We start from the raw sequence: 24,775 nt of genomic DNA, 5'->3' as shown, positions 1-24,775 counted from the left end.
TACCTGCACTGGTCCTATTCGCATGAGCGGCAGGTGTCCCCCAAATGGTCTCACGCCCCAGCGCCGGCTCTTTCGCACCGGTGGGCTCACTGGGCCCGGGAAGTAGGTTTCTTCACACAACAGTCAGTCACTCAGTAAAGGGCCAGGATCTCAGCCCTCGCGTCGATGAAGCCCGCCCACTGACGAATGGCGGGACGTGCAGCAGCTTTCCCCCGGGTCCCACATCCAATGGAAAACTGACGGACGGTCCACCAGCCAATGAGAACAAGGATGCAGTCTTGTGGGCCCCACATCCAATGAATAACCAATAACAGGCTGTAACAGCCAATGGTTGATAGCTTTGTACTTTCTGGGGTCTTATGGCCAATAACAAAGTAACAGACGCTCGAACAGCCAATACTGTCGCAAGTATTCTTGCAAGCAACCCCCTTTCACTACACTGTTCGCTCTGCTGATAGAGTACGTTTCCGCTTACCTGATTGGCTTGAAGCACTTCGGTACCCCCCAGCTCTCGTGCTGCGGTTCGCCTAATTACCTTAAGGGACAAAAGGCGTCCGTAAGGGTGCACTGATGGTCAACTGGCTCAAATCTCAGCTGGGGAGTGTGCAGGATACTTCAACTAAGTGCTCATGTTCTTTTATACGTGAAACTTGGCTTAGCTTAAACTTTCTGTATAGTTAAATGAAAGTAGATGAATATTTTGGAGGGCTACAGTCATAATTGACCAAGTGAGTAAATAATGTGAGAGTTTACCAATTATGGGGCATGCCGAGATTTTATATATATATAGTTTTTGTTTTACAACTCTAATATTTAAGAAAGTACAGTGCAACCTATGACGCCTTAATGTTGTTACAGCCAATGATTTTCAATGGGCTTCAGGAACCTGCCCCTCTTGCAAATTCAAAATGTCCCTCCTTTTCTAATCCACTCCATGATGCTGCGATGTGTGTCTTTCCCTCGTTTCTCGTGTTTGACTGAAGCGCCCCCTAGGATCTCCAGAGCGGCGCATTATTTGTCCACAGTCCTCGCTGTTTTCTTCCCGATGCCCTATTCTGCTAAAAAAAAAAAACTCGGTACTAAATGTTACTGTGCATAAATGTTTACCGCTAAGTAAAAAAAAGAGCGAATCGCCATTGGTATTAAGTGAAATAAAGTCAGCCTTTTTTTCTCTTTGTTTTTGAAAAAAGGCGGGTTAGAGAAACTTGTCTCCGTGCTGCTTTACTCAGCTCTTTTGTTGATGTTACTCTGCCAGATAGTAACGCGAGGGAGCGAAGGCGCGGATGCCTTCCGGCTCAGCGCAGTTAAACCATCCGCTAGTTACAGTTAAAAAGTGATTTTATATTCGACAATCCATCAACTAGCGAGTCCTGTAACAATCTGCTACAATTGTATCCGTTATTTATGCCCTGGCTCAGAGAAAGCGATCTCTTTTATTCCTAAATATTAGCCTCACGTTTTTAATTGGTTCGTAACAACGCATGCCAACATCCGAGAACATCTACGATCAGTAGTTAGATAGCGTAATATTTGTATTATCTCCTTTGCTTTTATTGGAGTGAAGAAGATTTTAAAGGGACAGCTAAAAACCCCACATATTTTTAATTAAATTATCTGTTGTGTCCGACTAAACTGCAGTTTGCGCATGCATATGTACCAGGGGCGCAGCCAGACCCAAACTTTGGTGGGCAGTGGGGATGGAGCCATCTTCAGAGCTGAATAAAAAAAATTCTAGCATTGACCTTAAGAATTTTTCAGTTCTATTAAGGACACAGAGGTTTGACAGTAGCCAATTAGAAAGTATACACAGAAAAAACTACAGATCCCAAGTGTATTCACAACATGTAATAACCATCGAGGCCTTCCATCTATAGAACACTGACACTCATTAAACAACTCAATCAATCAATCACAATATTTATAAAGCGCGCTATGTACCCGTCAGGGTTTCGAGGCGCTGAGGGGAGGGGGGGGGGGTGCGCTGCTGTTTAGCGGTCGAAGAGCCAGGTCTTGAGGAGCCTTCTGAATGCGAGGAGGTCCTGGGTCTGGCGTAGAGGTGTGGGGAGAGAGTTCCAGGTCTTGGCGGCGAGGAAGGAGAAGGATCTGCCGCCGGAGGTCTTGCTCTGGATTTGGGGTACGATGGCGAGGGCGAGGTTGGCGGATCAGAGTTGACGTGTTGGAGTGTAGAAGTTAAGTCTGGTGTTGAGGTAGGAGGGTCCGGTGTTGTGAAGCGCCTTGTGAGCGTGGGTGAGGAGTTTGAAGGTGATCCTCTTGTCTACCGGGAGCCAGTGGAGTTCCCTCAGGTGAGGGGAGATGTGACATCGGCGGGGTATGTCGAGGATCAGTCGGGCGGAGGCATTTTGGATACGTTGGAGTTGTTTGATGTCTTTGGTTGGGATGCCTGTGTAGAGTGCGTTGCCGTAGTCAAGTCTGCTGCTGACGAGGGCCTGGGTCACCGTCTTTCTGGTTTCTGTTGGAATCCATTTGAAGATTCTGCGGAGCATTCGAAGGGTGTTGAAACAGGTGGAGGAGACGGCGCTGACCTGTTTGGACATGGTGAGGGCGGAGTCCAGGATGAAGCTGAAGTTTCTTGCGTGGTTGGCAGGGGTGGGCGGGGGTCCGAAGTCGGAGGGCCACCACGAGTCGTTCCAGGCCGAGGGAGTGCGCCCGAGGATGAGGACTTCCGTCTTGTCGGAGTTGAGTTTCAGGCGACTGTTGTTCATCCAATCGGCGATGGCTTTTAGTCCCTCGTGGAGGTTTGTTTTGGCGGTGAGCGGGTCTTTGGTCAGGGAGAGGACGAGCTGGGTGTCGTCGGCGAGGAGATGATGCTGAGATGATGTTGGCGGGCCAGTTTAGCGAGGGGGGCCATGTAGACGTTGAACAACGTAGGGCTGAGGGAGGATCCTTGGGGGACGCCGCAGATGAGGTTGGTGGCTTTGGAGCGGAAAGGGGAGAGACGGACTCTCTGAGTTCTGTCGGAGAGGAAGGATGAGATCCAGTGGAGGGCTTTATCTTGGATGCCGGCTTCCTGGAGGCGCGACAGTAGGGTGCAGTGGCAGACTGTGTCAAAGGCGGCTGATAGGTCGAGGAGGATGAGGGCTGAGGTTTCGCCGTTGTCCATTTGATGTCTGATGTCATCTGTGGCGGCGAGGAGAGCAGTCTCAGTGCTGTGGTTTCGTCTGAATCCGGATTGTGAGGGGTCCAGGATGGAATTGTCTTCGAGGAAGTGGGTGAGCTGAGTGTTGACGATCTTCTCGATGACTTTAGCTGGAAAAGGGAGGAGAGAGATCGGACGGAAGTTTTTGAGATCGTTGGGGTCGGCCTTGGGTTTCTTGAGGAGGGGTTGGATTTCTGCGTGTTTCCAGCTGTCCGGGAAAGTGGCGGAAGTGAAGGAGAGGTTGATGATCTTACGGAGTTCGGGGGCGATGGTGGCGTTGGCTGAGTTGAATACGTGATGAGGGCAAGGGTCCGTAGGGGAGCCTGAGTGGATGGTGTTCATGGTTGTTATGGTTTCTGCATCGTCCACGTGGGTCCAGGCGGTGAGGCGGCAGTCGTGGGAGGAGACGTCGGGGGTGGGGTCTGGCGGTGGACCGGTGTTGAAGCTGTCGTGGATGGTGGCGATTTTCTGGTGGAAGAAGGTGGAGAGGTCGTCGCAGAGTTTCTGGGAGGGCGGGATGTCGTTGGAGTTGGCTTTTGGATTGGAGAGTTCCTTCACGATGCCGAAGAGTTCTTTGCAGTCGTGGGCGTTGTTGTTGATGCGTTCGGTGAAGTGGGCGCGTTTGGCGAGGCGGATCCGTTGGTGGTGTTCACGGTTGGCGTTTTTGAGGGTAGCGAAGTTGTCGGGTGTGCGTTCTTGGATCCATTTCTTTTTGAGCTTCTGGCAGATGCTTTTGGATGTGGTTAGATCGTCTGTGAACCAGGCTGTTTTTTTCTTTCCTTGGATTGTGGTGGGTTTCTTGAGTGGGGCAAGGGTGTTGGCGCAGTCGAGGATCCATTGATGGAGATTGATGGCGGCTGTGCTCGGGTCGGTTGCGTCGGGTGGAGGGTTGTTGATGAGGGTGCTGGTCAGTTGGTCTTGGGTGACTTTGCCCCAGCGGCGGTGAGGAGGTAGCTGAATGCGGTGTTGCTCTGTGATTTTCTTGTAGGTGAAATGGACGCAGTGATGGTCGGTCCAGTGGAGTTCGGAGGTGTGGCTGAAAGAGATGTGGTTGCTTGAGGTGAAGAGGGGGTCGAGGGTGTGTCCGGCGATGTGGGTGGGAGTGTTGACTAGCTGGCGGAGTCCGAGGTTGAGGAGGTTGGAGGTCAGTGATGCGGTGTTGGCGTCGTTGGCGTTTTCCAGATGGTAGTTTAGATCTCCCAGGAGGATGTAATCAGTGGAGGCGAGGGCGTGGGTGGTTGCGAGGTCGGCGATGGTGTCGCTGAAGGGGGTTCTTGGTCCTGGAGGGCGGTATATGAGGGTTCCTCTGAGGGTCGTGTTGGGGTCCGTGTGGATCTGGAAGTGGAGGTGTTCGGCTGTCTTGAGGGTGTCGTCCGAGTGGGTGTGGATTTTGAGGGTAGCTTTGTGAGCGATGGCTATTCCGCCGCCGATTCCGTTGGTCTGGAAAGAGCTCCTCTTTCTTTGCTCTAACAAATACAAAAATGTCTATTCAATTCCATAATACACAAGCTGAAAGGACATCAAATGGACCATAGAGGAGAAACCAAGATGACCAACATGAAAAAAGAAGAGGGACGAAATTCAACAACCGTCTGTATCTTCAGAATAATGCGCTGGAGACATGTCAGAATCATTTGTCCTCAATACCTGCAAAGAGATGAAAAAAACCAAGCCAGAAAACGGAACCAGGATAAAATAATCCTTTAGGTAGTAACGGAGGGAAAAGCACTGGAATACAGTAAATCTCTCAATGAAACAGCAAACCCAATTATAAAACAAATAAATCAATCAAAACGTTAACAGTGTGGGTGGGATAATCCTCGCCTCTGTGTCCTTAATAGAATTGAAAAATTCTTAACACGAATGCTAGAATCTTTTTTATTCTATGTCAGGACCGGAGGCTACGATTATGCTTGTTTAAAGCTGACCCACCACTACCGATGCAATATCCACAATAGGATTATAATAAAACAATTTGAATGAGATTCAGAAGACCAATCTGCAGCTCTTAAAATATCTTCTAGTCAGGAACCTGAGGCAAAAGATTTTGAGGCCATGGCCCCTCTAGTGGAATGAGTAACAGATGAAATAGGGTGATAAGGTTTAACAACCAATAACTGTCCCCCCATATCAGAACAAAATTCTTCTGTACTTACCTCATAAGCTCTGGGACATTGTACTACACACAATTTGGGATTATCTACAAAACTAGGATAAGAAACCGATTTCAAATAACACTTAGTATGATGAGAAATAGAAAAGGTTACTCCTTCAGGAGAAAAAACCCTACCAGCCACATCTAAAGCTCTAACTTCAGAAACCCGTTTCCAAGAGATTAAATATAATAACATAATGAGTTTAGCTGAAAGTTGTTTCCTGGAAAGAAATCTATTAGCCGGCCAAGACTCCAAAACTCTCAAGACTATATTAACATCCCAAAGGGAAGAATAACGCGGACGAGGTGGATTAGCCAACCTTATGCCCTTATAAAGCTTACAAACAATGGGTAATTCCCCCGCAGGTTTACCATCCACTGGCAAATGACCAGCCGAAATGGCCGACCAATAATTATTAACCGTTCTATAAGCCAAACCGAATGAAGAACACCATCCTTTCCAAGCGGAAGCATATCTCTTGTGGGTACTAGAAGACCAGGATCCTGCAATGAAAGCGGAAGATTCCTGCAAACGTCCGGGGATACTCCATCTTTCCCTGAAAGATGCCATGCTACTAGGGTCAGCTGCCTGGAGAGGATGAGGAAGGCCCAGGGGATCCAGAAGGAGGTTGTGTCGGAACGGAATCAATATTGGGAGATCGCAACGTAATGCCAGAGCTACTGGGAACCAAACCTGTGGCCTCCAGAGAGGAGTCACTAGAATGAGATCGAGCGAAAATCCTGGGAATCATTAAGAAGGGAGGAAACACATAGCCCAGACCCGAGACCAGTTCTGGAGAAAAGCATCTGTCGATAGAGTCTCCGAATCTGGCCTCCAGCTGAAAAATGTCTTTATCTGCTGATTGAGGCAGGATGCAAACAGATATACAGAGAAGGGACCCCACAGGGAGCGGAGAACTCAAAAGACCTTGGGATGAAGCCTCCAGTTGCTGAAATCCCAAAGGTGACGAGAATGCTAATCCGCAACCGAATTGCTGCTCCCCGGAAGGTACTCCGCTACCACTGAAATCCGGTGTTGCAGACAAAAATGCCAAAAATCCTTGGCAATCTCCGCTAGAATGCGAGACCTGGTCCCGCCCAACTTGTTGACATATCTCACTGTCGAGATATTGTCCATACGAAGCAGGATACAACAATTTGTCTTGATAGGAGACAGGCTCTTGATTGCATACGAGCCCGCTGGAAGCTCCAGATAATTGATATGGAGATCCAGCTCTGCTTTGGACCAACGACTCCCTGTGGAAACAGACCCGCAACGAGCGCCCCAGCCCCAAAGACTGGCATCAGAGTCTTATCACAATCTCTGGGGAGGAACCAAAGATGGCCCTGCCATTCCAAGCATCCATGTGGTCTAACCACTAACGCATCTCCGAGCAAGACTCCTCCGAAAGGGAATCTGCTCCACATAATTGAGAACTCTCTGAAGATGAAACATTTTCAATCTCTGCAGAGCCCTGTAGTGTAGAGGGCCCAGAAAGATTGCTTAAATGGAGGAAGAGAGCACCATGCAGACAATCACCCTCGATGATACAGTCTGTCTGGACAGCAGTATCCTTAATTCTCTCTTGATCAGACTAATCTTCGGAGGAGGAAGGATCAACTGAGCTAGAGTACAGTCTACCCGAAAACCCAGAACATCCAACCTCTGAGACGGAATTAAGACTGACTTCTGGGTGTTGATAATAAATCCCAGACTCTGGAAAAGAGAAATGGACCATTCCAGATGGACGAGGACTGGATGGGGACATTGCACCATAATGAGAATGTCGTCTAGGTAAATTATGAGACGGGCACCTCGAGCACGTAGAAACTCTACCACCGGCCTCATCACCTTTGTGAAGTACCAAGGGGCTGATGAGAGGCTGAAAGGAAGGACCTTGTATTCGTAACAAAGGTCTTCCCACAGAAACTGGAGGAATCGACAGTGGGGAGGAAAAATAGTAATGGTCAAGTAAGCATCCTTTAAATCTAAATGAACCATCCAGTCTCGTTCCTGAAGGATATCCCTCAGTAAGTGGATGTCCTACATCTTGAAATGCTGATAAACCAAACACCCGCTGAACTCTTTGAGGTTCAACAGGAGGTGGGAGCCACCTCCATTTTTGTCTACTAGGAATACCAAACTGAGAAACCCCATCGGATGACTGGAAGTCTCGCAATAGTGCCTTTTTTCAAAAGAGATGCGATTTCCGCGGAAATGAAATTGCGATCTTGAAGGGAAAAATACATCAGACGTGGAAGAAATGTCTGAGAAGGAGACTCGTACAATTCTAGCTTGAAGCCTTGAATGGTTTCCAAGACCCACGTGTCACAAGTAATTTTGTGCCAAGCTTGCAGAAAACACCCCGTCCTGCCCCGTAAAACAATCTCTGAGCTTAAGATAAGGCTCCCCTGTAGATCCTGCGTCCTGGGAGTAGGACTGGATGCCTCTAGATCTCCCTCTGCAGAATCTGGAGCGACCTGCTCTTGGGCAAGAAGGGTAGAAGGTGGACATGGAGAAGTCGTAGTCCTGGAAACCACCTCTCCCCTGGTGATAGTATCCCCGCTAAGGACCTTGTTGGTTGAAAAGGCCAAAAGCACGCCTTCTGTAGCGTCCGAAAAAAAACCCGCCCGAAAAAGCGTCTGAAGAACCTTTTTAATAGACCCTTGGGCCTTGTCCAAATTGGCATAGGTTGCCACAAATTTAGAAAGCTCCTTGAGGAAAGGAGAACCGAAAAGCAAACCCGGAGCCAAAGGACCTGACTCCATTGAAGCAAGGTCTGCCAACTTTGGATCCATCTTTATCAAGATGGAGCAACAACGTTCATTGGAAATTGCTCAATTAGCATTTCCCAGAAAACATGTGGCCCTTTGTGCCCAACCAACCAAAACATTGGGGTCAATAGTGTCACCAGAATCCTTGGCCTGAAAACCCATCTCCAAAATCTTGGTCAATGGACCAGTCACGTCTAGAAGTTTGTCCTGGCAACCGTGCCAGGCATGATCGATCCTATTCTTTGGATCCTTTGGAAATTTCTTCAAATAAGTGACAAGAGTAGGATCCAGTTCAGGTATCTCTGTCACTTTAGAGTGAAAATCCGGTCTTGGACACTCAGAATGTAATCTGGAGCGAACCTCCTTTTCAAACCCATCCCTAATGTGGGATTCCACATAGTCAGCTACTTCTGCGGGGCAACCAATCAAGTAGAGCAGGGATGCACAATGTCCTCAGGTTCAAAAGTAAGAACTTTTGGGAGAGGAATAGAATCATCCTGGTGGTGCGACTACTTCTTGCGTTTTCGGGGTGGGGGTCATCCCCCTGGTCTGAGGAATGCTCCGAGGAGGAGGAAGCCAAATCTTCCTTGGACTTAGACTTTGAGGTATTAGAAGCATTATAGTCATGATCCCTGGCCAGGGATCTGATAAGATTCTCAAAGTCCACAACATGCAGATTGTTGCATGGATTGAGGGCCTGTGAGCCGGCAGCCAGGGAGGGATATTGGACTATCTGAGATCCGGAAGGGGCCACCCATCCCTGTTATTCGGCGAAACCAATAGGCCTGATAGCCTGGGCCAATGCTTGATTGACTGTATGCCGCACACCAGCATCCAGGGCATAGGCAAGGTCCTGCTCAAAGGAGCCTGCAGGATCATCCACATAATATTCATCACCTCCTTGATCCTCATATGCAGCCATACTGACTGGACTATATAACTCCAAAGTAGCAGAAATGGAGGTGATGCAGGACAAATTGGGCAAAAAAAACTGCCTAAAAGCAGGTTAAAACACTAATAGGACGTGGAGGGAGCTCTGCCTAGACATAAACAGGTCCAACCTGTGTAGAAATTGTTGCAACCCCAAGGAGATCACACTTGGGGCACAATACAGGGAGAAAATACAGCCAAAACACTTGTAAGGAGACGAGGACACGCGTCTCAGTGTGTTCGATAAAAATAGATTCCCGCGCATGCACGGTAGGATAGGCTGTAAGAAATAGAAAGAGGGCAGCGGGCGGCACCGCCGCGCGTCCTCACTCCCCTGCTCCCACTCCAACAAAGGAAGACGCGAGCCGAGTGGCCGCATCCAGGAGGTACAATGACGCTCCCAAACACAAAAAGGAAGATTAACAAAACACGCGAACAGCGCAATCGCAAATCACACTGATTAACAAAGGCACTTTATTATAGCAACACAAACACTAAATACTGTATAGGCAATACCCCAACTGGATGTAAGTAAACACACTATTATATACACATTAGGAATCAGTAAATAACATAGAAAGCAATAGGTTTTGGTAAAAGCAATAGCAAACAGTGAGGGCCCTAGGGGAGGGCCAAACCATATACTAAAAAAGTGGAATGTTAAAGTCAGTCCCCCACCCAAGGAAGTGCAGTCAGTAGGAGGGAGCTGGAAGAACTAGGAACCCCAAGAGGTGAGTACCAGAGTGACCCCCAGCGACCAGGAGAGCAGAGGTAAGTCCCTGGTTTTCCCCCAAACCAATAAGAGGACTTTGGAAAAGGATTGTGCAAGACCCACTTAGTACTGGAAGAACCCAAAGGTGGATCCTGACAGTAGAGGACCCGTAAAGGAAGGGGACCAAGTCTAGTTTGATTTGGAGTGTTCGGTTGCGGCAGGAGCCACTACCCACCCTTTTGTGGATGCATGACCAGGTCGACTGTGGATGAAGAATGTCAACAGTGCAGCACAGGTGCAGAAGAAGAGTTCCAGAAGTGATGCAAATGATGTCCCACGTCGGCGGTCGTGATGCAGTCGGTCAGTGGTGCTGGAGAACCATAAACAAGCCTTGGCAAATGCAAGAGTTGGAGAAGAAGGTTTTGCAATGCTGAAGAGGACCAGCAAGGTCCAGGAGACTCGACCAAAGGAAGGGAGTCTGGGGTAACCCTCATCAGCTGGGAGAGTCACAAGAAGAGGAGGCAGCCCCCACAGGCAACCCACTGGCCACAGGCACAAGAGTCACAGTGAGGCCCACTGAACACACCTGAAGAAGTGTCCCACGTTGCTGGAGCAGCAGGCAGGAGACTGTGCATTGCAGGAAGACGTGCTGGGGGCTGGGGCTACAAAGAGCCTGAAGTTCCCTTGGAGGAGGAGTAAACAAGCCTTGGTAGCTGCAACAGTCATGGCACAGGGGAACTGTCCTGCAAGGATAGGCAAGGGCTTACCGACTCCCAAGTTGGACAGCTGGTAGAGAGGACCAAGGGGACAACTCCAGACTATTACCTGTGATGTAGGATCCACGCAGCTCCTGAGCAGAGAAGATCAACGCAGCCAGTTGTCGTTGCAGTTGGTGTCTGAGGATGCAGGGGAGAGACTCCTTCACTCCAAGGGAGATTCTTTCTTACTTATTGTGCAGGCTGAAGACTCGTCACCCTCAGAGCATGCACAGCTGGGGAAATGTTGCAGTTGCTGGATGGAGCCGAAGTAACAATGTTGCAGAGTGGAGTCATCGCTGTAGTTGCAGATTGTTGGTTCCTGGAGGGTCCAGTTGCAGTCTCAGTGGCCAGAAGATGAAGTAAACGATACAGAGGAGTCCTGCTGGAATCTTGCATGTCGAATATGAGGACCCACCCAAGAGGGAGACCCTAAAAAGCACAGGAAGGGGGATTGGTCACCTAGCAGGGTGACCACCTATCAGGAGGGGGCTGTGATGTCACCTACTTGACCTGGCCAGTCAGATGCTCCCCGGGCATCTGGCCACCTTGGATTCAAGGTGGCAGAACCAAGTGGCGAACTAGAGGAGCTCTCTGCACCACCTCTGGGTTCGTGATGGAGAGGGGAGTGGTCACTCCCCTTTCCTTTGTCCAGTGTCACGCCAAAGCAGGGATCAGGGGTCCCTGGACTGGTGCAAATCGGTTTATGCAAGGAGGGCACCAAATGTGCCATTCAAATCATACTGGTGGCTTGGGGAGGCTACCCCTTTCCATCCATGTAGCACTATATTCCAAGGGAGAGGGTGTTGCCTCCCACAGGAAATCCTTTGTTCTACCTTCCTCAGCTTGAGCTGGTTAAGCAGCAGGAGGTCAGAAACTTGTCTGAGGGGTGGCAGCAGTGTTGGCTGCCTGGAAAGCCCCAGGAGACTAGTAGGAGCAATGCTGGGTGTTGTCAAGAATAAGGCCATGCACGGTCCAGGTCCCGCCCGAAACTCTGCTGCGCAGCTCTGCGACGCTTAATGCGCACCACTTGTCATCCCCTCTTGTTCCAAAGGTGGCCATCGGCGTCGTCTGCCCTGTGGCAAAGCTCATAGAGCTGCAGGTTCAGGACATTGGTGGACAAGATACACTTATCAGTGCTATTCCAAGAAGGGACTACAATTCCAATATTTTTAGAGGCAGCAGCCATCTTGGGGTGTGGCAGGCCTATAAAGCCCAGCCACACCCAAGCACTATTTTGAAGACTTCAATGCAGTCAGACCTCGTGGGGGTTTCTCTGAAGAAGAGCCGAGTTCCTGCATGGCAGAGGGACATCCAATCGAACTATCCTTGTTTGCATGGTGAATTCAAAAACGAGTAGGTCCTACTCGTAGCAGTAAGGCCTTGAATCCAATTTTGGAGGAAGTCTTTACTTCCAGGTGTAAAGCGCTCCTGTCATGGCAATTCAAGCGCTTCAGTTCTCAGGTGTAAAGCGCTCTTGGCACGGCAATTCAAGCACTTCATTCCACAGGTGTAAAGCGCTCTTGGCACGGCAATTCAAGCGCTTCAGTCCGTAGGTGTAAAGCGCTCTTGGCACGACAGTTTAAGCGCTTCAGTCCACAGATGTTATTGCTCTTGGCACGGCAATTCAAACGCTTCAGTCCACAGATGTAAAGCGCTCTTGGCACGGCAATTCAAGCGCTTCAGTCCACAGGTGTAAAGCACTCTTGGCACAACAATTCAAGCGCTTCATTCCACAGATGTAAAGCGCTCTTAGCATGGCAATTCAAGCGCTTCAGTCCACATGTATAAAGCGCTCTTGGCATGGCAATTCAAGCGCTTCAGTCCACAGGTGTAAAGCGCTCTTGGCATTGCAATCAAAGCGCTTCAATCCACAGGAGTAAAAGGCTCTTGGCACAACAATCAAAGTGATTCAGGCCACATGGTAAAGCGCCCCCTTAGCATAACGAGCGTAGTGCTTCAGGCAAGACAAGGAAAAAGCGCTTCCTGGTATTATAATTAAAGCGCTTCAAGTTCGATGAGTAAAAACATTTCGGCCTTTATAGTTGAGAATGTGAAAGTATTTTTGGAGATAAGCAAATCATAGTTTTCATTGTTTTTTGGAAAGCATAATATGTGAAAAGCATATTTAATTCTTTGAGATGTTCTAGGTCATGATCAAAGGTTTATGTTATGAATGCATAGATGTTACAAGATTGATATTCTGAGCATGATCATAGTCCAAAGCTCTTGCCATCTCTTGTTTCTGAGGTCGTAGTTTATTCTTGTTCCATGATTCAAAGAAGGGGCTTTGCCCTCATTTCAAAAGGGGTCTCCATCTGATATCTTGGAAGCACATTTAGTCAAGAGTCTATTGATGAGTTATATTCCTATGAATGAGTAAATGCATATTTGTTCTAACCTTTTTCTTTTCAGATCTCTCTCCATGCTGTTCCCTACCCTAAATCCCTTCCTACCGACTGGCTTCATCATAACTCTGTGCTATAATAGCTTTCTGAGTTGATGACGCCGGAAGGTGGGCCTTTTGTTCAGCAACGTGCAGATCCTGAGGAAAGGACACTGTGACAGGGACCCCTAAGGAACCCCCAGAGTGCATGGAATCATACAACCAATAATGGCATGTAAGGAAATGCCTCCTTGGCATGGTTACCCCCTGACATTTTGCCTTTGCTGATGCTATGTTTTGAATTGAAAGTGTGCTGAGGCCTGCTAACCAGGCCCCAGCACCAGTGTTCTTTCCCTAACCTGTACTTTTGTTTACACAATTGGCACACCCTGGCATCCAGGTAAGTCCCTTGTAACTGGTACCCCTGGTACCAAGGGCCCTGATGCCAGGGAAGGTCTCTAAGGGCTGCAGCATATCTTATGCCACCCTGGGGACCCCTCACTCAGCACAGACACACTGCTTGCCAGCTTGTGTGTGCTGGTGAGGACAAAACGAGTAAGTCGACATGGCACTCCCCTCAAGGTGCCATGCCAACCTCACACGGCCTATGCAGTATAGATAAGTCACCCCTCTAGCAGGCCTTACAGCCCTAAGGCAGGGTGCACTATACCATAGGTGAGGGCACCAGTGCATGAGCACTGTGCCCCTACAGTGTCTAAGCAAAACCTTAGACATTGTAAGTGCAGGGTAGCCATAAGAGTATATGGTCTGGGAGTCTGTCAAACACGGACTCCACAGCACCATAATGGCTACACTGAAAACTGGGAAGTTTGGTATCAAACTTCTCAGCACAATAAAAGCACACTGATGCCAGTGTACATTTTATTGTAAAATACACCCCAGAGGGCACCTTAGAGGTGTCCCCTGAAACCTTAACCAACTACCTGTGTAGGCTGACTGGTTTTAGCAGCCTGCCACACTCGAGACATGTTGCTGGCCACATGGGGAGAGTGCCTTTGTCACTCTGTGGCTAGTAACAAAGCCTGCACTGGGTGGAGATGCTTATCACCTCCCCCTTGCAGGAGCTGTAACACCTGGCGGTGAGCCTCAAAGGCTCACCCCCTTTGTTACAGCACCACAGGGCATTCCAGCTAGTGGAGTTGCCCACCCCCTCCGGCCACGGCCCCACTTTTGGCGGCAAGGCCGGAGGAGATAATGAGAAAAACAAGGAGGAGTCACTGGCCAGTCAGGACAGCCCCTAAGGTGCCCTGAGCTGAGGTGACTCTAACTTTTAGAAATCCTCCATCTTGCAGATGGAGGATTCCCCCAATAGGGATAGGAATATGACCCCCTCCCCTTGGGAGGAGGCACAAAGAGGGTGTACCCACCCTCAGGGCTAGTAGCCATTGGCTACTAACCCCCCCAGACCTAAACACGCCCTTAAATTTAGTATTTAAGGGCTCCCCTGAACCTAGGAACTCAGATTCCTGCAACCTAAGAAGAAGAGGACTGCTAAGCTGAAAAACCCTGCAGAGAAGACGGAGACACCAACTGCTTTGGCCCCAGCTCTACCGGCCTGTCTCCCCCCTTCTAAAGACACTACTCCAGCGACGCTTTCCCCAGGGACCAGCGACCTCTGAATCCTCAGAGGACTGCCCTGCTCTAGAAGGACCAAGAAACTCCAGAGGACAGCGGCCCTGTTCACCCAAGACTGCAACTTTGTTTCAAAGGAGCAACTTTAAAACAACTTTGTTTCCCGCCGGAAGCGTGAGACTTGCTACTCTGCACCCGACGCCCCTGGCTCGACTGGTGGAGAAACAACCCTTCAGGGAGGACTCCCCGGCGACTCCGAGACTGTGAGTAACCAAAGTTGTCCCCCCTGAGCCTCCACAGCGACGCCTGCAGAGGGAATCCCAAGGCTCCCCCTGACCGCGACTGCCTGACTCTCAGATCCCCACGCCTGGAAAAGACCCTGCACCCGCAGCCCCCAGGACCTGAAGGATCGGAACTCTTGTGCAGGAGTGACCCCCAGGAGGCCCTCTCCCTTGCCCAGGTGGTGGCTACCCCGAGGAGCCCCCCCCTTGCCTGCCTGCATCACTGAAGAGACCCCTGGGTCTCCCATTGATTCCAATTGAAAACCCGACGTGTGTTGGCACACTGCACCCGGCCGCCCCCATGCTGCTGAGGGTGTACTTCCTGTGCTAACTTGTGTCCCCCCCGGTGCCCTACAAAACCCCCCTGGTCTGCCCTCCGAAGACTCGGGTACTTACCTGCTGGCAGACTGGAACCGGGGCACCCCCTTCTCCATTGAAGCCTATGCGTTTTGGGCACCACTTTGAAATCTTCACCTGACCGGCCCTAAGCTGCTGGTGAGGTAACTTTGGGGTTGCTCTGAACCCCCAACGGTGGGCTACCTTGGACCCAAACTTGAACCCCGTAGGTGGTTTACTTACCTACAAAAACTAACAAATACTTACCTCCCCCAGGAACTGTTGAAAATTGCAGTGTCTAGTTTTAAAATAGCTATATGTGTTTTATTTGAAAAGTATATATGCTATTGTGATTATTCAAAGTTCCTAAAGTACTTACCTGCAATACCTTTCATTTGAGATATTACATGTAAAATTTGAACCTGTGGTTCTTAAAATAAACTAAGAAAAGATATTTTTCTATACAAAAACCTATTGGCCTGGAATTGTCTCTGAGTGTGTGTTCCTCATTTATTGCCTGTGTGTATGTACAACAAATGCTTAACACTACTCCTTTGATAAGCCTACTGCTCAACCACACTACCACAAAATAGAGCATTAGTATTATCTCTTTTTGCCACTATCTTACCTCTAAGGGGAACCCTTGGACTCTGTGCATACTATTCCTTACTTTGAAATAGTGCATACAGAGCCAACTTCCTACATTGGTGGATCAGCGGTGGGGTACAAGACTTTGCATTTGCTGGACTACTCAGCCAATACCAGATCACACGACAAATTCCAAAAATTGTCATTAGAAATTGATTTTTGCAATTTGAACTATTTTTCTAAATTCTTAAAAGTCCTGCTAGGGCCTTGTGTTAGTCCCTGTTAGCATTTCTTTTAGAGTTTAAAAGTTTGGTGAAAGTTTGAATTAGATTCTAGAACTAGTTTTAGATTCTTAAAAAGTATTCCAACTTTTAGAAACATAGGCCCTCATTCTGACCTTGGCGGTCGGCGGAGAGGCGGCGGTCGGACCGCGAACAGACCGGCGGTATTAAAAATGGCATTCTGACCGCGGCGGTCACCGCCGCGACCGACCGCCACTTCCCCACTCCGACAGCCACGGCGGTCATGACCGACGGGCTGGAGTCTGCGCACTCCGGTCCGGCGGTCGACCCAAGACCGCCAACGGTATCATGACCCTGCTCACCGCCGCGGTTTCTGGTGTTCGGGAACCGCCATGCGAACCATGGCGGTAGGCACTATCGGGGCCAGGGAATTCCTTCCCTGGCACTGATAGGGGTCTCCCCCACCCCCCACTGCCCCCCCGAGTCCTCCCCCCACACCCTCCACCCCCCTGCCACCCCCCAGAGGTGGTACGAACCCCCTCCCCACCCCCACCCCGACATGCACATACACGCCCCCCGACATGCACACACCCCCAACATGCACATATACACACCCCCTACACACACACATACACAACGGGGACACATACCCGCACACATACATGCCGACATGCGCACCCGCCGAACTACACACATTGCCCATAGGCACAGCAGCACTCCCCGCCCGCATGCACGCACTCACACACCCCCTCTACACACTCACACGCACACCCCCATGCACGCACACATCACACAACACCCCCCCACCCCCTCCCCTCACGGACGATCAACTTACCTTGTGCGTTGGTCCTCCGGGAGGTGACAGGAGCCATGGGGAGGTGACCGCCAACAGAAGACCGCCAACAGAAGACCGCCACACAGAAATGTGGGTCGTAATTCTGTGGGCGGTGTTCTGCTGGCGTGGCGGTGGAGGTTGACCAGTCTCCACTTTCCCGCCGACCGCCAGTGTGGCTGCTGGCGGTTTTCCAGCGGAACGCTCCCAGCGGTCAGAATGCGCACAGCGGCATACCGCCGCGGTCGGCGGTCTTCACCGCGGCGGTAACTCGGCGGTCTTGCGAAAAGACCGCCAAGGTCAGAATGAGGGCCATAATGCCTGGTGCAGATGTGAATGTGGAGGAACTCGACCTCACACCTTACCTCCATCTTAAGATGAGGGAGCTAAGGTCACTCTGCAAAATAAAGAAAATCACATTTGGCTTAAGACCCTCCAAACAACAGCTCCAGGAGCTTTTGGCAGAGTTTGAAAAAGCCAACCCCTCTGAGGATGACAACCCAGAGGATGATGTTAGTGACATGGAGGAGAATTCCCACCTTCCAGTCCTAACTAGGGAGCCCAGGGACCCTCAATCCCTGATTCCAACTGTGATAGTCAGTGATGCTGCTTCCCTCACAGGAGGGGCCAGCACGTCTGAAATCACTGAGGATAGCCTCAGTGAAGAGGACCTCCTGCTAGCCAGGATGACCAAAAGACTGGCTTTGGAAAGACAGATCCTAGCCATAGAAAGGGAAAGACAAGAGATGGGCCTAGGTCCCATCAATGGTGGCAGCAACATAAATAGGGTCAGAGATTCTCCTGACATGTTGAAAATCCCTAAAGGGATTGTAACTAAATATGAAGATGGTGATGACATCACCAAATTGTTCACAGCTTTTGAGAGGGCTTGTGTAACCAGAAAAGTAAACAAATCTCACTGGGGTACTCTCCTTTGGGAAATGTTCACTGGAAAGTGTAGGGATAGACTCCTCACACTCTCTGGAAAAGATGCAGAATCTTATGACCTCATGAAGGGAACCCTGATTGAGGGCTTTGGATTCTCCACTGAGGAGTATAGGATTAGATTCAGGGGGGCTCAAAAAACCTCGAGCCAGACCTGGGTTGATTTTGTGGACTACTCAGTGAAAACACTGGATGGTTGGATTCAAGGCAGTGGTGTTAATGATTATGATGGGCTGTACAATTTATTTGTGAAAGAACACCTATTGAGTAATTGTTCAAATGATAAACTGCATCAGCATCTGGTAGACCTAGGAGCAATTTCTCCCCAAGAATTGGGATAGAAGGCGGACCTTTGGGTCAAGACTAGGGTGACCAAGTCTTCTACAGGGGGTGACCAAAAGAAAGGGGTCACAAAGCCTCCCCAGGGGAAGAGTGTTGAGACATCCAAAAACAAAAATAGTAAAGAGTCTTCTTCAGGCCCCCAAAAACCTGCACAGGAGGGTGGGCCCAGAGCCTCTTCACAAAACAATTTAGGGTACAAGGGTAAAAACTTTGATCCAAAAAAGGCCTGGTGTCATAGCTGTAATCAGCCTGGACACCAAACTGGAGACAAGGCCTGTCCCAAGAAAAGTACCACTTCCAACTCCACTCCAGCTAACACTGGAATGGCTAGTCTCCAAGTGGGATCAACAGTGTGCCCAGAGCAAATCAGGTGTCACACCGAAGCTACATTAGTCTCTGAGGGTGGGGTGGATTTAGCCACACTGGCTGCCTGGCCCCCTAATATGCAAAAATACAGGCAGCAGCTCTTAATTAATGGGACAAGTGTAGAAGGCCTGAGGGATACAGGTGCCAGTGTCACTATGGTGACAGAGAAACTGGTTTCCCCTGGTCAATACCTGGCTGGACAAACTTATCCAGTCACCAATGCTGACAATCAAACTAAAGTACATCCCATGGCTATGGTAACTTTAGAGTGGGGAGGGGTCAATGGCCTGAAACAGGTGGTGGTCTCCTCAAATATCCCAGTATACTGTTGGAAATGACCTGGAGTCCTCAGCATGGGCTGAGGTAGAACTGAAAACCCATGCAGCCATGCTGGGTATCCCTGAACTGGTGTGTGTCAAGACAAGGGCACAGTGCAAGGCTCAGGGTGAAAAAGTAGAGCTGGAGCCTGGAAAAAGGGCCCAGCCTACCAAGAGAAAAGGAAAGACAACTGGGAAACCAGCTGCAACACAACAACAGAAAGAGAACCTCTCTTCTCAGGAAGAAGTTCTGCCCTCTGAGGGAACTGAGCCTATGGAGTTAGAACCTTATCAGGTTGAGCTCTTAGGCCCAGGGGGACCCTCAAGGGAGCAGTTGTGTAAGGGGCAAGAAACCCGTCCCTCTCTTGAAGGCCTTAGGCAGCAAGCTGCTGAAGAGTCCAATGGCAAGAAAACTGGAACACATAGGGTCTATTGGGAAGATGGACTCCTGTACACTGAGGCAAGAGATCCCAAACCTGGTGCCACTAGGAGAGTGGTAGTGCCTCAGGAGTTCAGAGAGTTCATACTGACCTTAGCCCATGATATTCCTCTTGCTGGGCATTTGGGACAAACCAAGACGTGGGAGAGACTAGTCAACCACTTCTACTGGCCCAACATGTCCCAGAAAGTCAAGGAGTTTTGTGTCTCCTATACCACCTGTCAAGCCAGTGGTAAGACAGGTGGACATCCAAAGGCCCCCCTCATTCCACTTCCAGTGGTGGGGGTCCCCTTTGAAAGAGTGGGTGTGGACATAGTGGGTCCACTTGAACCTCCCACAGCCTCAGGAAATATGTACATACTAGTAGTAGTGGATCATGCTACTAGATACCCTGAAGCTATTCCCCTTAGGCCGACTACTGCCCCTGCAGTAGCCAAGGCCCTCATTGGTATCTTTACCAGAGTGGGCTTCCCTAAGGAGGTGGTGTCTGACAGAGGTACCAACTTCATGTCAGCATACCTGAAACACATGTGGAATGAGTGTGGAGTGACTTATAAATCCACTACACCCTATCATCCACAAACTAATGGCCTTGTTGAGAGATTCAACAAGACATTAAAAGGCATGATCATGGGGCTCCCTTAAAAACTCAAAAGGAGATGGGATGTCCTCTTGCCATGTCTGCTTTTCGCTTACAGAGAGGTGCCTCAGAAGGGAGTAGGGTTCTCACCCTTTGAACTTCTGTTTGGCCACCCTGTAAGGGGACCACTAGCTCTTGTGAAAGAAGGCTGGGAGAGACCTCTTCATGAGCCTAAACAAGACATAGTGGACTATGTACTTGGCCTACGTTCAAGGATGGCAGAGTACATGGAAAAGGCAAGTAAAAACCTTGAGGCCAGCCAACAGCTCCAGAAGTTTTGGTATGACCAAAAGGCTGCAATGGTTGAATTTCAACCAGGGCAGAAAGTCTGGGTTTTGGAGCCTGTGGCTCCCAGGGCACTTCAGGACAAATGGAGTGGCCCTTACCCAGTGCTAGAAAAGAAGAGTCAGGTCACCTACCTGGTGGACCTAGGCACTAGCAGGAGCCCCAAGAGGGTGATCCATGTGAACCGCCTAAAACTCTTTCATGATAGGGCTGATGTGAATCTGTTGATGGTAACAGATGAGGACCAGGAAGCTGAGAGTGAACCTCTCCCTGATCTCCTCTCATCAAACCCTAAGGATGGCTCAGTAGATGGAGTGATCTATTCATACACCCTCTCTAGCCAACAGCAATCTGACTGTAGGAAGGTCCTGCAACAGTTTGCTAAGCTCTATTCCCTAACCCCTGGTCAGACCCACCTGTGTACCCATGATGTGGATACAGGAGACAGCATGCCTGTCAAAAACAACATTTTCAGACAGTCTGACCAAGTTAAGGAAAGCATCAAGGTGGAAGTCCACAAGATGCTGGAATTGGGAGTAATTGAGCACTCTGACAGCCCCTGGGCTAGCCCCGTGGTCTTAGTCCCCAAACCTCACACCAAAGATGGAAAGAGAGAGATGAGGGTTTGTGTGGACTACAGAGGACTTAATTCTGTCACCAAGACAGATACCCATCCCATTCCTAGGGCTGATGAACTGATTGATAAATTAGGTGCTGCCAAATTCTTAAGTACCTTTGACTTAACAGCAGGGTACTGGCAAATCAAAATGGCACCTGGAGCAAAAGAAAAGACAGCATTCTCCACACCTGATGGGCATTATCAGTTTACTGTTATGCCCTTTGGTTTAAAGAATGCCCCTGCCACCTTCCAAAGGTTGGTGAATCAAGTCCTTGCTGGTTTGGAGTCCTTTAGTGCAGCTTATCTTGACGATATTGCTGTCTTTAGCTCCAGCTGGCAGGATCACCTGGTCCACCTGAAGAAGGTTTTGAAGGCTCTGCAATCAGCAGGCCTCTCTATCAAGGCATCCAAATGCCAGATAGGGCAGGGAACTGTGGTTTACTTGGGACACCTTGTAGGTGGAGGCCAAGTTCAGCCACTCCAGCCCAAGATCCAGACTATTCTGGACTGGGCAGCTCCAAAAACCCAGACTCAAGTCAGGGCATTCCTTGGCTTGACTGGGTATTACAGGAGGTTTGTGAAGGGATATGGATCCATAGTGACAGCCCTCACAGAACTTACCTCCAAGAAAATGCCTAAGAACCTAAACTGGACTGTAGAATGCCAACAGGCCTTTGACACCCTGAAACAAGCAATGTGCACAGCACCAGTTCTAAAAGCTCCAGATTACTCCAAGCAGTTCATTGTGCAGACAGATGCCTCTGAACATGGGATAGGGGCAGTTTTGTCCCAAACAAATGATGATGGCCTTGACCAGCCTGTTGCTTTCATTAGCAGGAGGTTACTCCCCAGGGAGCAGCGTTGGAGTGCCATTGAGAGGGAGGCCTTTGCTGTGGTTTGGTCCCTGAAGAAGCTGAGACCATACCTCTTTGGTACTCACTTTGTAGTTCAAACTGACCACAGACCTATCAGATGGCTGATGCAAATGAAAGGTGAAAATCCAAAACTGTTGAGGTGGACCATCTCCCTACAGGGAATGGACTTTATAGTGGAACACAGACCTGGGACTGCCCATGCCAATGCAGATGGCCTTTCCAGGTTCTTCCACTTAGAAAATGAAGACTCTCTTGGGAAAGGTTAGTCTCATCCTCTTTCGTTTGGGAGGGTGGGGGGTTGTGTAAGGAAATGCCTCCTTGGCATGGTTACCCCCTGACTTTTTGCCTTTGCTGATGCTATGTTTTGAATTGAAAGTGTGCTGAGGCCTGCTAACCAGGCCCCAGCACCAGTGTTCTTTCCCTAACCTGTACTTTTGTTTACACAATTGGCACACCCTGGCATCCAGGTAAGTCCCTTGTAACTGGTACCCCTGGTACCAAGGGCCCTGATGCCAGGGAAGGTCTCTAAGGGCTGCAGCATATCTTATGCCACCCTGGGTACCCCTCACTCAGCACAGACACACTGCTTGCCAGCTTGTGTGTGCTGGTGAGGACAAAACGAGTAAGTCGATATGGCACTCCCCTCAGGGTGCCATGCCAACCTCCTACTGCCTATGCAGTATAGATAAGTCACCCCTCTAGCAGGCCTTACAGCCCTAAGGCAGGGTGCACTATACCATAGGTGAGGGCACCAGTGCATGAGCACTGTGCCCCTACAGTGTCTAAGCAAAACCTTAGACATTGTAAGTGCAGGGTAGCCATAAGAGTATATGGTCTGGGAGTCTGTCAAACACGGACTCCACAGCACCATAATGGCTACACTGAAAACTGGGAAGTTTGGTATCAAACTTCTCAGCACAATAAAAGCACACTGATGCCAGTGTACATTTTATTGTAAAATACACCCCAGAGGGCACCTTAGAGGTGCCCCCTGAAACCTTAACCAACTACCTGTGTAGGCTGACTGGTTTTAGCAGCCTGCCACACTCGAGACATGTTGCTGGCCACATGGGGAGAGTGCCTTTGTCACTCTGTGGCTAGTAACAAAGCCTGCACTGGGTGGAGATGCTTATCACCTCCCCCTTGCAGGAGCTGTAACACCTGGTGGTGAGCCTCAAAGGCTCACCCCCTTTGTTACAGCACCACAGGGCATTCCAGCTAGTGGAGTTGCCCGCCCCCTCCGGCCACGGCCCCACTTTTGGCGGCAAGGCCGGAGGAGATAATGAGAAAAACAAGGAGGAGTCACTGGCCAGTCAGGACAGCCCCTAAGGTGCCCTGAGCTGAGGTGACTCTAACTTTTAGAAATCCTCCATCTTGCAGATGGAGGATTCCCCCAATAGGGATAGGAATGTGACCCCCTCCCCTTGGGAGGAGGCACAAAGAGGGTGTACCCACCCTCAGGGCTAGTAGCCATTGGCTACTAACCCCCCAGACCTAAACATGCCCTTAAATTTAGTATTTAAGGGCTCCCCTGAACCTAGGAACTCAGATTCCTGCAACCTAAGAAGAAGAGGACTGCTAAGCTGAAAAACCCTGCAAAGAAGACAGAGACACCAACTGCTTTGGCCCCGCCTCTACCGGCCTGTCTCCCCCCTTCTAAAGACACTGCTCCAGCAACGCTTTCCCCAGGGACCAGCGACCTCTGAATCCTCAGAGGACTGCCCTGCTCTAGAAGGACCAAGAAACTCCCGAGGACAGCGGCCCTGTTGACCCAAGACTGCAACTTTGTTTCAAAGGAGCAACTTTAAAACAACTGCGTTTCCCGCCGGAAGCGTGAGACTTGCTACTCTGCACCCGACGCCCCCGGCTCGACTGGTGGAGAAACAACCCTTCAGGGAGGACTCCCCGGCGACTCCGAGACTGTGAGTAACCAAAGTTGTCCCCCCTGATCCCCCACAGCGACGCCTGCAGAGGGAATCCCGAGGCTCCCCCTGACCGCGACTGCCTGACTCTCAGATCCCGACGCCTGGAAAAGGCTCTGCACCCGCAGCCCCCAGGACCTGAAGGATCGGAACTCCAGTGCAGGAGTGACCCCAGAAGGCCCTCTCCCTTGCCCAGGTGGTGGCTACCCCGAGGAGCCCCCCCCTTGCCTGCCTGCATCGCTGAAGAGACCCCTGGGTCTCCCATTGATTCCAATTGAAAACCCGACGTGTGTTGGCACACTGCACCCGGCCGCCCCCGTGCTGCTGAGAGTGTACTTCCTGAAGCCTATGCGTTTTGGGCACCACTTTGAACTCTGCACCTGACCGGCCCTGAGCTGCTGGTGTGGTAACTTTGGAGTTGCTCTGAACCCCCAACGGTGGGCTACCTTGGACCAAAACTTGAACCCCATAGGTGGTTTACTTACCTACAAAAACTAACAAATACTTACCTCCCCCAGGAACTGTTGAAAATTACACTGTCTAGTTTTAAAATAGCTATATGTGTTTTATTTGAAAAGTATATATGCTATTGTGATTATTCAAAGTTCCTAAAGTACTTACCTGCAATACCTTTCATTTGAGATATTACATGTAAAATTTGAACCTGTGGTTCTTAAAATAAACTAAGAAAAGATATTTTTCTATACAAAAACCTATTGGCCTGGAATTGTCTCTGAGTGTGTGTTCCTCATTTATTGCCTGTGTGTATGTACAACAAATGTTTAACACTACTCCTTTGATAAGCCTACTGCTCGACCACACTACCACAAAATAGAGCATTAGTATTATCTCTTTTTGCCACTATCTTACCTCTAAGGGGAACCCTTGGACTCTGTGCATACTATTCCTTACTTTGAAATAGTGTATACAGAGCCAACTTCCTACATGGCATCAGTCTTGGGGTATGATTCTGACATGATTGATACCAAACATACCCATGTTCGTAGTTACCCTTATGTAGCTGGACACAGGTAGTGACCTCTCTCCAGTACATGGGTAAAATAGCTTCCCCACACTTACAAAGTCCCGTGTAATGGAGCTGGAATTTCTAGAGGCACCCCTGCTCAGGCAAGGGTGCCCTCACCCACAGGTACCTGCACCCTGCCCTCTGGGTAGGAGGGCCTGCCATAGGTGATGCAGCGACCTGTAGTGAAAGGGTGCATGCACGTTTTCACGCAGGCTGCAATGGCAGGCCTGCAGACACATTTTGCATGGGCTCCCAT

The 24,775-nt window shown here is 49.8% G+C and overlaps 1 protein-coding gene and 1 long non-coding RNA gene across 10 annotated transcripts in view; one reads left to right on the top strand and one right to left on the bottom strand.

Annotated features, from left to right (window-relative positions):
• Window positions 1–181, bottom strand: part of NIPBL (NIPBL cohesin loading factor) — a 1,341,000-nt gene extending 1,340,819 nt beyond the window's left edge. For 3 of the 9 annotated variants that reach the window (XM_069221174.1, XM_069221201.1, XM_069221190.1), the window contains exon 1: window positions 4–167. The gene's annotated coding sequence lies outside the window, so the exon portion shown is untranslated. Of the gene's footprint in view, window positions 1–3 lie in introns of all 9 variants that reach the window. The other 6 variants (XM_069221092.1, XM_069221166.1, XM_069221119.1 and 3 more) reach the window with 5 other exon arrangements.
• A 411-nt stretch (window positions 182–592) lies between these two features.
• Window positions 593–24,775, top strand: part of LOC138283074 (uncharacterized) — a 164,811-nt gene continuing 140,628 nt past the window's right edge. The window contains exon 1 of the long non-coding RNA XR_011201053.1: window positions 593–728. This is a non-coding gene — a long non-coding RNA (uncharacterized lncRNA). The remainder of the gene's footprint in view (window positions 729–24,775) is intronic.

This window comes from Pleurodeles waltl, chromosome 1_1 (genome assembly GCF_031143425.1).
Source record: "Pleurodeles waltl isolate 20211129_DDA chromosome 1_1, aPleWal1.hap1.20221129, whole genome shotgun sequence".
Lineage (NCBI taxonomy): Eukaryota > Metazoa > Chordata > Amphibia > Caudata > Salamandridae > Pleurodeles > Pleurodeles waltl.
This window is presented reverse-complemented; position numbering and strand designations above follow the sequence as displayed.